A 14,711-nucleotide genomic window follows, 5' to 3' on the forward strand; every position below is an offset into this window, starting at 1 on the left:
GAAATGTGTTTGGGTTTTCCCATTTGTACTAAACAGTTTTTCTCTGCAACAGACGTGCGAAACATACTGAAACAAGCTTCACAAAAACAAAGTCACAAATAAACGTGCTAATATGACAATGGTATTTTTGTATACAGCACATTGACAACGGCATCAATGTGTGGAGGCAACTTTCACATCTCTTACGTTTTGTCCAGCAGCAGAGCTTCGCTAAACCCACTGTCAAAAACCTGACGAGCACCAAACATCAGACATACAAAGTTACCAAGATGTGATGGAACATTTAGCTTAAGTACAAGATCATTTTTTCATGATTCCTCCACTTAGCTAAAAGGAAAGTAAATATTGACCTTCAAGGTCAAATGAGATACAGAGAGGTTCGTTGGCTGCCATATTTTTCTGGTTTAACAGAACGAGGCTCGTATTTTCCCTTTAATTTTATTTTTTTATGCTACCAATACACAACCCGAGGGCAATTTTCAGCACTGAGGGAGAGTGAGTATTTCTATTTCCCAAAGTTCTCCCTTGACAGTGTTTGCAATGGTGGTGTTTTGCCAAAAATACTCACCGAACAGCACTTTAGTTAGTGCTGTTTAAAAGCTGAACAGTGGACAGCTATGGGAAGTACTGACTTTCCATTTACCATTCACATGAAGGTGGGTTTATTTCAGTGATCCCCACCCACTGAATCAATCTGAATCAACAACATGTAACAGACAGAAACACTGCTGTATGAACAGCTTTTTTTTTTTAAATTGAGGTTATTTGTCTGTATATTTATACATCAAACATAAATGCATACTGCATGATCACATAGACGACTGCCTTCCAAATATTTGGTAATATATCCAATATGTCCCAGACTTTACAAAGTAGGATGAAAAGCCATGTTATATTAACATCAAAACATTTAAACAAAAGTTGTTACAGTGGATTCTTTGATTACACAAAAAGCTGTCTCAGATAAGACAGGGATTAGAGCTGTGATGCCCACAAGGACTGAGTCAGCTGCGGCGTAATGTGAGATTTGAGAGTTTGGGAAACTCAAAGGGTTTCAGACAGAGAAAAACAGATAGAGAATGAGGAGCAGGCTGATATTTACATCCCACACATCTAGCTCGGGCATGAAAGCATGGGACTGTTCCCTCCCCAGCCCACATCACTGACAAAACTGCTACTTTACATTGACAGGACCATCTACATCATCAGTGTGTTGTAAATATGAGTCACTCTAATAGGTGCCCCTCAGTGACAACACATTATCGCCAAAATGTTAATTCTAGTGTATATACAGGAAGTAGAAAAAAAGTTCCTTTGATCTCACCTTAAAAGAAGAATTTGACAAAACAGAATAAATGAGCATCCAGAATCAGATTTCCAAAACACACACCTCTGCGCTACATTCTGTCAACAAATAAATTGTAATAAACCAAGTGTCAATCCATCACACAAATCAGAAAAGAAACTTCTAAACAGTCAAGGCCATCATCATTCTAAAGACACAAGAACAGAGTTACACAAATCTATTTTAACAATATACAGTACTGTATATATGACATAACTGTAAAGTTTTGTGAGAAATTAACCACTAGATAGAAACAGGGACGGACACATGGATGAACACATGAACATAGACAAAGAAAGACTAATAGAAATTCAGAAATACTGATCACTTTAACCGCAGTATGTGCTGGGGAAATAAAACGCATACATCTTTTCATTATACACAAAGCCCATTTAGCTCATAGTCTCTCTACATCTATTGCTACTGCTTTTCATTGAGACACCACCTTAACCAAATCAAGACATTAGTCTGAAAATGACACTTCCATCTGAACAGCATTTTCTAATGAACCTAACATGAATAGGATCATACTCAGAATATGAACGAATCAAATGACATGTGGAGAATTCCAACCTTTGTCTCATTATGTGACATGTGTATGTCTTAATTCCACTATAAAGTGTGTCATGGGTGCAATATGGAAAAATATAGAATCTGACTGTAAACGGTATGGTATATTATATTAAAAACTCATGTAAAGACCTAATGGAGATAATGTATTTTTCTGAATGAATTCAATATACAATTAAAGCCCTCAAAAAGCCAATTCATTTGCCTGAATAATAATAATAATAATAATTAAAGCCCTCAAAAAGCCAATTCATTTGCCTGAATAATAATAATAAATACACCTGTGTATTGATTTTTGTGAAGATCGGTCAATGGGAACACCTTCCGGGGGTCTCGGGCTGTCTCGGGGGGCACCGTTGAGCCATTTTGCGACGCCCATTGAAAATTCCTTCAGAATACGTAAATTTTCACCACTTTCTAACTTTCTGCAAATTTTGGTAAGAAGTTGAGCATGTTAAAGCCCTCAAAAAGCCAATTCATTTGCCTGAATAATAATAATAATGAAAAAACAAAAAATAAAGTTTCCTTTGATCTAGGAAGACTGAAATCAAAGGATTCATGGTCCATGTTTGTCCGCGTTACAGAACATCGTGTTTTAATGGCGTGTAATCAAACTTTGACACCACGCCACGGTCACACCGTGTGATTAAAAAAAAATCTGTCAGTCAGTTTTTATCTCCATCTTGTTGTGATGACACTCATCTCAATTTGAAGTTGATCCGATGAAAACCCTGGTACAAGTGTATCAAAGAAAAAATGTGGAATATGGCCAAAATGGCCACTAAATGCAAAATAGCAGGCTTCCTGTTGTGTTTTTCCAATTGCACCAAGAGACTTTTTTGTTTGTCTGGTCATGATACACCTGTATATCGATTTTTGTGAAGATAGGTCAATGGGAACACCTTCCGGGGGTCTCGGGCTGTCTCGGGGGGCACCGTTGAGTCATTTTGCGACGCCCATTGAAAATTCCTTCAGAATACGTAAATTTTCACCACTTTCTAACTTTCTGCAAATTTTGGTAAGAAGTTGAGCATGTTAAAGCCCTCAAAAAGCCAATTCATTTGCCTGAATAATAATAATAATAATAATAATAATAATAATAATAAAAATTTTAGGGCTGCAAAGCAGCACTGGGTGGGCCCGAGCACATCCATTTTGAAGCGTTGCATGCTTTTTGTCTGAAAAAACAAAAATAACCAGTTCTGAGAGAGAGAGAGACGTAACCTTTGCAAGACATAAAGTTTCCTTTGATCTAGGAAGACTGAAATCAAAGGATTCATGGTCCATGTATGTCCGCGTTACAGAACATCGTGTTTTAATGGCGTGTAATCAAACTTTGACACCACGCCACGGTCACACCGTGTGATTAAAAAAAAATCTGTCAGTCAGTTTTTATCTCCATCTTGTCGTGATGACACTCATCTCAATTTGAAGTTGATCCGATGAAAACCCTGGTACAAGTGTATCAAAGAAAAAATGTGGAATATGGCCAAAATGGCCACTAAATGCAAAATAGCAGGCTTCCTGTTGTGTTTTTCCAATTGCACCAAGAGACTTTTTTGTTTGTCTGGTCATGATACACCTGTATATCGATTTTTGTGAAGATAGGTCAATGGGAACACCTTCCGGGGGTCTCGGGCTGTCTCGGGGGGCACCGTTGAGCCATTTTGCGACGCCCATTGAAAATTCCTTCAGAATATGTAAATTTTCACCACTTTCTAACTTTCTGCAAATTTTGGTAAGAAGTTGAGCATGTTAAAGCCCTCAAAAAGCCAATTCATTTGCCTGAATAATAATAATAATAATAAGTACAAGTGTATCAAAGAAAAAATGTGGAATATGGCCAAAATGGCCACTAAATGCAAAATAGCAGGCTTCCTGTTGTGTTTTTCCAATTGCACCCAGAGACTTTTTTGTTTGTCTGGTCATGATACACCTGTATATCGATTTTTGTGAAGATAGGTCAATGGGAACACCTTCCGGGGGTCTCGGGCTGTCTCGGGGGGCACCGTTGAGCCATTTTGCGACGCCCATTGAAAATTCCTTCAGAATATGTAAATTTTCACCACTTTCTAACTTTCTGCAAATTTTGGTAAGAAGTTGAGCATGTTAAAGCCCTCAAAAAGCCAATTCATTTGCCTGAATAATAATAATAATAATAATAAGAAATTGAGCATGTTAAAGCCCTCAAAAAGCCAATTCATTTGCCTGAATAATAATAATAATAATAATAATAATAATAAAAATTTTAGGGCTGCAAAGCAGCACTGGGTGGGCCCGAGCACATCCATTTTGAAGCGTTGCATGCTTTTTGTCTGAAAAAACAAAAATAACCAGTTCTGAGAGAGAGAGAGACGTAACCTTTGCAAGACATAAAGTTTCCTTTGATCTAGGAAGACTGAAATCAAAGGATTCATGGTCCATGTATGTCCGCGTTACAGAACATCGTGTTTTAATGGCGTGTAATCAAACTTTGACACCACGCCACGGTCACACCGTGTGATTAAAAAAAAATCTGTCAGTCAGTTTTTATCTCCATCTTGTTGTGATGACACTCATCTCAATTTGAAGTTGATCCGATGAAAACCCTGGTACAAGTGTATCAAAGAAAAAATGTGGAATATGGCCAAAATGGCCACTAAATGCAAAATAGCAGGCTTCCTGTTGTGTTTTTCCAATTGCACCAAGAGACTTTTTTGTTTGTCTGGTCATGATACACCTGTATATCGATTTTTGTGAAGATAGGTCAATGGGAACACCTTCTGGGGGTCTCGGGGGGTCTCGGGGGGCACCGTTGAGCCATTTTGCGACGCCCATTGAAAATTCCTTCAGAATATGTAAATTTTCACCACTTTCTAACTTTCTGCAAATTTTGGTAAGAAGTTGAGCATGTTAAAGCCCTCAAAAAGCCATTTCATTTGCCTGAATAATAATAATAATAATAATAATAATAAATACAAATATATATACAACTAAAATATATGAAAATATAACATTTTTAGGGCTGCAAAGCAGCACTGGGTGGGCCCGAGCACATCCATTTTGAAGCGTTGCATGCTTTTTGTCTGAAAAAAACAAAAATAACCAGTTCTGAGAGAGAGAGACGTAACCTTTGCAAGACATAAAGTTTCCTTTGATCTAGGAAGACTGAAATCAAAGGATTCATGGTCCATGTATGTCCGCGTTACAGAACATCATGTTTTAATGGCGTGTAATCAAACTTTGACGCCACGCCACGGTCACACTGTGTGATTAAAAAAAAATCCGTCAGTCAGTTTTTATCTCCATCTTGTCGTGATGACACTCATCTCAATTTGAAGTTGATCCGATGAAAACCCTGGTACAAGTGTATCAAAGAAAAAATGTGGAATATGGCCAAAATGGCCACTAAATGCAATATAGCAGGCTTCCTGTTGTGTTTTTCCAATTGCACCCAGAGACTTTTTTGTTTGTCTGGTCATGATACACCTGTATATCGATTTTTGTGAAGATAGGTCAATGGGAACACCTTCCGGGGGTCTCGGGCTGTCTCGGGGGGCACCGTTGAGCCATTTTGCGACGCCCATTGAAAATTCCTTCAGAATACGTAAATTTTCACCACTTTCTAACTTTCTGCAAATTTTGGTAAGAAGTTGAGCATGTTAAAGCCCTCAAAAAGCCAATTCATTTGCCTGAATAATAATAATAATAATAATAATAATAATAATAATAATAATAATAATCCTTACAATTTCAATAGGGTCTCACCAGACACCTTTGATGTCTGTGCTCGGGCCCTAATAATCCTTACAATTTCAATAGGGTCTCACCAGACACCTTTGATGTCTGTGCTCGGGCCCTAATAACAAGACATAAAGTTTCCTTTGATTTAGGAAGACTGAAATCAAAGGATTCATGGTCCATGTATGTCCGCGTTACAGAACATCGTGTTTTAATGGCGTGTAATCAAATTTTGACGCCATGCCACGGTCACACCGTGTGATTAAAAAAAAATCCGTCAGTAAGTTTTTATCTCCATCTTGTTGTGATGACACTCATCTCAATTTGAAGTTGATCCGATGAAAACCCTGGTACAAGTGTATCAAAGAAAAAATGTGGAATATGGCCAAAATGGCCACTAAATGCAAAATAGCAGGCTTCCTGTTGTGTTTTTCCAATTGCACCAAGAGACTTTTTTGTTTGTCTGGTCATGATACACCTGTATATCGATTTTTGTGAAGATAGGTCAATGGGAACACCTTCCGGGGGTCTCGGGCTGTCTCGGGGGGCACCGTTGAGTCATTTTGCGACGCCCATTGAAAATTCCTTCAGAATACGTAAATTTTCACCACTTTCTAACTTTCTGCAAATTTTGGTAAGAAGTTGAGCATGTTAAAGCCCTCAAAAAGCCAATTCATTTGCCTGAATAATAATAATAATAATAATAATAATAATAATAATAATAATAAAAATTTTAGGGCTGCAAAGCAGCACTGGGTGGGCCCGAGCACATCCATTTTGAAGCGTTGCATGCTTTTTGTCTGAAAAAACAAAAATAACCAGTTCTGAGAGAGAGAGAGACGTAACCTTTGCAAGACATAAAGTTTCCTTTGATCTAGGAAGACTGAAATCAAAGGATTCATGGTCCATGTATGTCCGCGTTACAGAACATCGTGTTTTAATGGCGTGTAATCAAACTTTGACACCACGCCACGGTCACACCGTGTGATTAAAAAAAAATCTGTCAGTCAGTTTTTATCTCCATCTTGTCGTGATGACACTCATCTCAATTTGAAGTTGATCCGATGAAAACCCTGGTACAAGTGTATCAAAGAAAAAATGTGGAATATGGCCAAAATGGCCACTAAATGCAAAATAGCAGGCTTCCTGTTGTGTTTTTCCAATTGCACCAAGAGACTTTTTTGTTTGTCTGGTCATGATACACCTGTATATCGATTTTTGTGAAGATAGGTCAATGGGAACACCTTCCGGGGGTCTCGGGCTGTCTCGGGGGGCACCGTTGAGCCATTTTGCGACGCCCATTGAAAATTCCTTCAGAATATGTAAATTTTCACCACTTTCTAACTTTCTGCAAATTTTGGTAAGAAGTTGAGCATGTTAAAGCCCTCAAAAAGCCAATTCATTTGCCTGAATAATAATAATAATAATAAGTACAAGTGTATCAAAGAAAAAATGTGGAATATGGCCAAAATGGCCACTAAATGCAAAATAGCAGGCTTCCTGTTGTGTTTTTCCAATTGCACCCAGAGACTTTTTTGTTTGTCTGGTCATGATACACCTGTATATCGATTTTTGTGAAGATAGGTCAATGGGAACACCTTCCGGGGGTCTCGGGCTGTCTCGGGGGGCACCGTTGAGCCATTTTGCGACGCCCATTGAAAATTCCTTCAGAATATGTAAATTTTCACCACTTTCTAACTTTCTGCAAATTTTGGTAAGAAGTTGAGCATGTTAAAGCCCTCAAAAAGCCAATTCATTTGCCTGAATAATAATAATAATAATAATAAGAAATTGAGCATGTTAAAGCCCTCAAAAAGCCAATTCATTTGCCTGAATAATAATAATAATAATAATAATAAAAATTTTAGGGCTGCAAAGCAGCACTGGGTGGGCCCGAGCACATCCATTTTGAAGCGTTGCATGCTTTTTGTCTGAAAAAACAAAAATAACCAGTTCTGAGAGAGAGAGAGACGTAACCTTTGCAAGACATAAAGTTTCCTTTGATCTAGGAAGACTGAAATCAAAGGATTCATGGTCCATGTATGTCCGCGTTACAGAACATCGTGTTTTAATGGCGTGTAATCAAACTTTGACACCACGCCACGGTCACACCGTGTGATTAAAAAAAAATCTGTCAGTCAGTTTTTATCTCCATCTTGTTGTGATGACACTCATCTCAATTTGAAGTTGATCCGATGAAAACCCTGGTACAAGTGTATCAAAGAAAAAATGTGGAATATGGCCAAAATGGCCACTAAATACAAAATATCAGGCTTCCTGATTTGTTTTTACAATTGCACCCAGAGACTTTTTTGTTTGTTTGGTCATGATACACCTGTATATCGATTTTTGTGAAGATAGGTCAATGGGAACACCTTCCGGGGGTCTCGGGCTGTCTCGGGGGGCACCGTTGAGCCATTTTGCGATGCCCATTGAAAATTCCTTCAGAATACGTAAATTTTCACCACTTTCTAACTTTCTGCAAATTTTGGTAAGAAGTTGAGCATGTTAAAGCCCTCAAAAAGCCAATTCATTTGCCTGAATAATAATAATAATAATAATAATAATAATAATAATAATAATAATAATAATAATAATAAAATAAAGTTTCCTTTGATCTAGGAAGACTGAAATCAAAGGATTCATGGTCCATGTATGTCCGCGTTACAGAACATCGTGTTTTAATGGCGTGTAATCAAACTTTGACACCACGCCACGGTCACACCGTGTGATTAAAATAAAATCTGTCAGTCAGTTTTTATCTCCATCTTGTTGTGATGACACTCATCTCAATTTGAAGTTGATCCGATGAAAACCCTGGTACAAGTGTATCAAAGAAAAAATGTGGAATATGGCCAAAATGGCCACTAAATGCAAAATAGCAGGCTTCCTGTTGTGTTTTTCCAATTGCACCAAGAGACTTTTTTGTTTGTCTGGTCATGATACACCTGTATATCGATTTTTGTGAAGATAGGTCAATGGGAACACCTTCTGGGGGTCTCGGGGGGTCTCGGGGGGCACCGTTGAGCCATTTTGCGACGCCCATTGAAAATTCCTTCAGAATATGTAAATTTTCACCACTTTCTAACTTTCTGCAAATTTTGGTAAGAAGTTGAGCATGTTAAAGCCCTCAAAAAGCCATTTCATTTGCCTGAATAATAATAATAATAATAATAATAATCCTTACAATTTCAATAGGGTCTCACCAGACACCTTTGATGTCTGTGCTCGGGCCCTAAATAACTGGTGTCCTATTACTATGACGTTGACAAAAAACCTATTACTGTTAAATAATTTTTAAAAAAAGAGTTTAAAAGCAACAAGACCACTGTTACATGGTAGACTTCTTACAGAACCCGTACATGTCTTCACTGACACAATTCACCCTGATGTACCGATATCAGTGTTGACTCTGCAGCTCTCCTACCTTACGAAGCCAAGGCCCATACAATACCCATCACTTCCCCAACAAGTGCTCAGCATCTCTGCTTCTCTCTGATTCAGCCAAAATCATCAGATGTCAAGTCTTTGAAGTCAGCAACCTCCGAGAGGGGCTCTAGGCCACAGTGCTTCCATCTGCACTGTTAGATTTGACTCTAATGAGCCCGTATCCTGCAAGATTTTAGCTGCAGTTTGAAGGGACCGTTTGGAGACATCTCCTCATCTCACTATAAATCCAAACTGCTGGATGTGAACGGCTTTTTTTCTAAATTCCAGCCCTGGTACGGTCACTCTTGCCACAGCACACACACTACATCTGATGAAATGTGAAGGAAAACAGATTACACACAAACTAAAAGCAGCGTTCTGGGTTTAGCCACCAAACACTTCAGTGAACCCTCCATGTCCCTGCTTTGCAATGAAAGCAACTTTGCTTGTTTTCATTTCCTCCCACTTCTCATGACTTGGTCCGAGTTGAAACAAGGACAAGTTGAGCATTAAGAGAACGATGACATCTGGACAGCACCAACGAAGAATCTGAAAAGAGGTTGGACATCATGCTAATTTACCCTCCTGACCAAGCAGAATATATATTAGGTAAATTGAGTTACTCTAGCTAATGAGCACAGGGAAATATGCTGACATTAGAACAATGTGAGCAATGTCATTCAGATTTTAATCAGAATTCTGAGTGCATGTTCTCCTGTCTGTGACTCTTTGACTGGTATGAAAAATTCATGGAATTACAACTCAAACAAACAAGGCTGTAGCTGAAATAATGATTATCTATAGATGCAAGCTTTTTATACAAAAATGACGTAACTGTCTGTGAAGATTCTCAGTCAAGCCGATCATGGTTATCCAAGAAAACTTGTCTTGTTTGTTGATACTTGAGGAGGTTGTTTTCTTGTCTTCTTCAGTTCTGACTTTATAACGTTTCTGTTTGCCATTGCTTTTCCAGATGTTACACTGTTCTACATCTGCTCATCTAATAATATTTGAAATTGACAATATTTCAACTGTTTGTCTCTGTTTGTTCCCTCTCTTTTATAAGTGTTCTGTTTTAATGCGTCTTGTATGTTTATGTAAAGCACTTTGAATTGCCGTTGTGTCTGAAATGTTCTATATGAATTAACTTGCCTTGCCTAACTAACCTCTGTGGGGTCATAGTCAAGGCCATTGATGTCTCCTTTGATGGTTCATTAGTGCCTCAGGCTGTTCTAATGGGTTTTATTTTTCAGTCCAATGCAGTGTGAAATGCACAGACCTATATCAGTGAAACTAAACAAGCATAAAACAAACACATGGCAAGAGTCCGCAGTTTCCCTACACATGTCAGAAAAGGGATCCTACGAGGACAAATAATAATATATAGGGAAGGTGGAGGTGAAGAAGGCCATCAACGTCAGAGTAGAGAAACAATACGTCAACAGAAGAGGACGTCAATGACACCACTCGTCCTCCAACTATAATGCTGCCTAGTCATCCCTTCCAAAGATATTTATTGACAATTTACACTTAGTGACTTTGTGGCTCAAAAATCAGTGGTTTACATTTGACTTCAGGTGACGACAACAGTAGTAACCGCTTTTGTTTCAACAACCTGACGCACCAACGAACCAAGGGGCATCAACGACCTTTACAATGAACCCACAGAGGTTGAATGCCTGAGACTCTGCACCACTCAGTCAGAACTGAGCTCTTGGCTGAGAAGTGAAATGTCTTCAAGTAGAACCAAGTCCGGTTGCGCTGAATCCAGCTTTTCTTGGATAACCGTGTAGGCTTTTCTTTGTACGATAAAATTACATGATTCAGACAGTTCCTAAATGCTAAACATCTTTAGTTTCACCAGAGAAGCTGTGAAATCATCCACATTATGTAACTATATAAATCAGGTCAAGTCACAGTCTGATGGCATACTAATCACAATCTTCTGATCCTGTTTAAGTACTTTGCATAGCAGGTCACAGTGATGTGGTTAGCATCAATAACAAGATACTGATACAATTCCCAGTGTATATAGATACATATTTTTTTTGTTAATCTAAAATAAGCTTAGAAATATGACTTTGGACAACAAAACTTTTGTAAAATGATAACACATTAAAGCTACAACTATTTCATAAGTTTAATTCAGTTTTTAGACTGAAAGAAGAGTGTGCAGATGCCCATTACTCATTCCAAGAGACCAATTTGGGATTCATTAACAGTTTAAAACCAATTCCTTTTTTAAATTTATAATAACAAAAGACAGATAAGAAAGGAGTTAATCATTACATTTGAGAAGCCTGAATAGAAAATGGATATTTACTGAATAAATGGCTTATCATATCATAGTTTTTCGTGCACAAGTAGGTCTTTTGTCCCTCAAAAGAAAATGGTCATGTCCTCCTGATATGAATCCCATAAAGATTAAACAATTTGATACATTACAACACAACACGGCATCTGTCTGGTCTGTGCAATATATACAATTGTATGTTTTGTTCTGCAGCTGCTTTGTCTTTCCCTTTCCTGTTCAATAAGAAATCAGGATTACTGACTTCCATCATTAGTCAACCAATCGTCCTTTTACTGCATCCCCACTGCCAAAGACAGGCTGCCAGGTCAAAGAAACCACAGCCATAGCAGATCTCTCTCTTCCCCCCAAGTCTGCAGCTGTGACAGCCTGACACTTTGTGACATAAGGGCACCCTCCCTGTGAGTGACTTGCAGGGAATTCATTTTGTCCAAGTGTCAGTTGCATCAAACCTCCAGCTGCAGCAGAGTGTCAACACTCAGGAGGAGGAGATGACAGCAAGAGACTGAATGACACATTCTCCTAGAGACTCCCAAGATAAGATGCACGGTCTTATTCTGGTACTGTGCTCTTTGCATATTTCCTGTGATATGTTCCACTTTTAAGGTTGTGGGAAAATTACAAGAGGCATTCAGATGTGTGTATGCGTTTACCAGTATGGTAAATCAACTTTGAGGTAAACACATCATGAGATTATAGTTAATTAAACATTTAAGATTAGTTTTTATCTCATTTCCCTTTTCTTTCTCCCAAAACAAGCTATGCTCCAACCCTTGATTCTCTTATTTTCTGTTTATGCTATTGAAAGTGTGAAGTTAGCAGATTAACAAATGCCACGGTGCCAACGTTTACACCATGTACATAAATAATTCAGTAGTTTTCTTAGCAAGACAGTAGTCAACAAAATCACATACTGTACCAGTGTAGTGTGCTGTAACAAAGAGCAATATTCCCAGAGGAAAAATGTAAAGAGTGAAATGTTAAAAATCTATTTTAATTTCACCAGATATCTTCTGAACTTTCTGCAACATTTTTTCCCACATCTGGACGTACACAGAGGTCTCTTGCTCACTCACCTAACAACCTCATGTGAATCTGTTGATCCTACATTCACAGTTATTATTTGTCATACTCTCCTCAGACTTATTTCTGCCAGCGAGTGATTCTTTTATGACATTTTGTCTCCCACATTATTCAGTCATTGTTTAGAGATTAGCAGGTGATCACACGCTCACTTTTCCCTTTTAAATATTTAAGAGATGTTAAGTGTGGCTCTTAAGGTAAACCAGTCAATTGCGAAGTTGTATTATTCATTTATTTATGTGTGTTTATGTATGTAAGGTTGTAGCAACGAGCACAGTGTGTCTGTGTGTGTGTGTGTGTGCAGTGCAAGTGAGTATGAAGGAATGAAGCAAAGCCTTTCATTCACCCCCTGCTGGGCCACCAGCCTAAATCCATTACATCCTTTAACCGTTGTGAGGCTGACAGCCCAGCACGCGCACAAAACACACACGAGTAAAATCCTCTCAATAAGGTTAAATGCACACAAGTACAATCCTCAAGGGTGTCTGGGTGACTCTTCACATGCTGTGCTGCGGGTTCACATCTGTGTCATGACCTTTGACATGTCACTCCTCATCACATCATGTGTTTTTACTAAATACTCTTTTTAAACAACACAAAACACAGTATATTATATACTCTATATGCTGTGTTTTGTGGTATATATTCACTTTATAATGCTATATAAATATTAACTTTATTAACTTATTTCTTAACTAAATATGTCCACTCTATCTGCGTCTTTCATCAATAAGTCAAACACGTATATACGCCCACTCCAAAAACACCACACACAAATAAGATCAATACTCTGACGCAAACACAGGGCGGCCCTCATTAGGCTTTCACACTCACCTCAAGCCTCTGCAGTTGACAGACGCTAAAGGCTTATGCTGGATTAGCGGACCAAACAGTGGAGTCTGGCTATAAGGACTCCCTCAAACAGCGAATGAACAACTTGTCATTTGAATGTAAACACACTGGATTAAGCAGATGAATGGAGGGGGTGTCAATAATGTGCCTGTTGACAGTTGAGGGAATCATTAACCAGAGCAGCCTCAGCACGGGATCACTGAACTCTCACTGAGTCCATAGAACAATGCTTCTATCTCTCTCATGCAATGTATTACAGACATTTTTGGCTTCATCAATAAAAAAACAGTTTAATTTGTGCATGTTTAGAGTGGTGCTCAGGTGTGAAAAAATTTTGAAATAACAAATGCAATATTGAAGCCTTATCTCTCCCCCCGAGATCTACTTGCTGTTCCCGTCCCCATTTCCAAAATAATGTTCCAATAACACTCTTTAAACTATGTTTACGGTTTAGAGTTTAAAAAATTGACTTATCTTCTTTTGTCAGTGCGATGTAGGTGTGAACTGTCATATTTTAAACAGCAGTCAGTCAGAGGACGGTAAATCCAAAAACAGAGGATAAAAAATAAAGATGATAAAGGAGATAGTAAATGGGGCAAAAAAGACCCAAAGCAACAAGGAGGACAACGATTTGTTGACAAAAATAAATACTGTAGAAGAAAAATAAAACTCACTTCATCTCTTCCAGCTATCCATTTTTTTTCTCATGAATCTTAAGCAAATCTTTTTTTAAATTTATGCAGAACAATGTCAAATTTGACTTAAATCCACAAGGAGATTGAGCTACAGGTGGAACACTCATAGCATGAGTCACACTACTTCAACGTAAGAGACATAGAGTGGGAGTGAATAGCGATGCTTTGTTGGCTTCGGAGCTCAGGGCTATTTCCTGAATTCCAATGTATTCTTTGCCACACACACTCTATCTGCTATTAGCTGGCTGATCTGACAGGTCATTGACCTGCCCAGTGGTCTGAGGTATGACTCACTCATCAGCTAAATCCCTCTACTCCCCTGGTGCCGACCACCCCTACTGCTCCTGTTGCTGGCGAACCAAGACCAGCGAATCCACATTAACTGTGTGCACAACATCAAGAGAGAATAGCACGGAGCTTTTATACCGCTTGTGCACTTGCCCACAGGTACCATGTTATGCACTTTTTTAAATATCTCCTCATTGTGCTCAACCACCATATGAGGTTTCATTAATAACTAGTAACGGTGAATCAGGACTCTGAGGGCCGTGCTTCTACAGCATTCAGTTAGGGAATATTAGTATGAGGCAGATAAAGAAGCATAGGTAGGGGTCTGCTGGATCCCTCTGGGAATGAAGATTGATGGTGTTCATTTGAGACTGGGTCACATCTGAAACCCAAAGATAAATGTAATGACGTCATCACA

The 14,711-nt window shown here is 38.5% G+C and overlaps 1 protein-coding gene across 3 annotated transcripts in view; it reads right to left on the bottom strand.

The window, feature by feature from the left end:
• Positions 1–14,711, bottom strand: part of plekha7a (pleckstrin homology domain containing, family A member 7a) — a 140,474-nt gene that overhangs the window by 87,816 nt on the left and 37,947 nt on the right. The window contains exon 1 of one of the 3 annotated variants that reach the window (XM_061076966.1): positions 13,293–13,389. The exons of the other annotated variants lie outside the window; for them this stretch is intronic. The gene's annotated coding sequence lies outside the window, so the exon portion shown is untranslated. Of the gene's footprint in view, positions 1–13,292; positions 13,390–14,711 lie in introns of those variants that run through there. 3 annotated transcript variants of the gene reach the window in all.

The sequence above is a fragment of the Limanda limanda genome, chromosome 8 (assembly GCF_963576545.1).
Source record: "Limanda limanda chromosome 8, fLimLim1.1, whole genome shotgun sequence".
NCBI classification, from domain to species: domain Eukaryota; kingdom Metazoa; phylum Chordata; class Actinopteri; order Pleuronectiformes; family Pleuronectidae; genus Limanda; species Limanda limanda.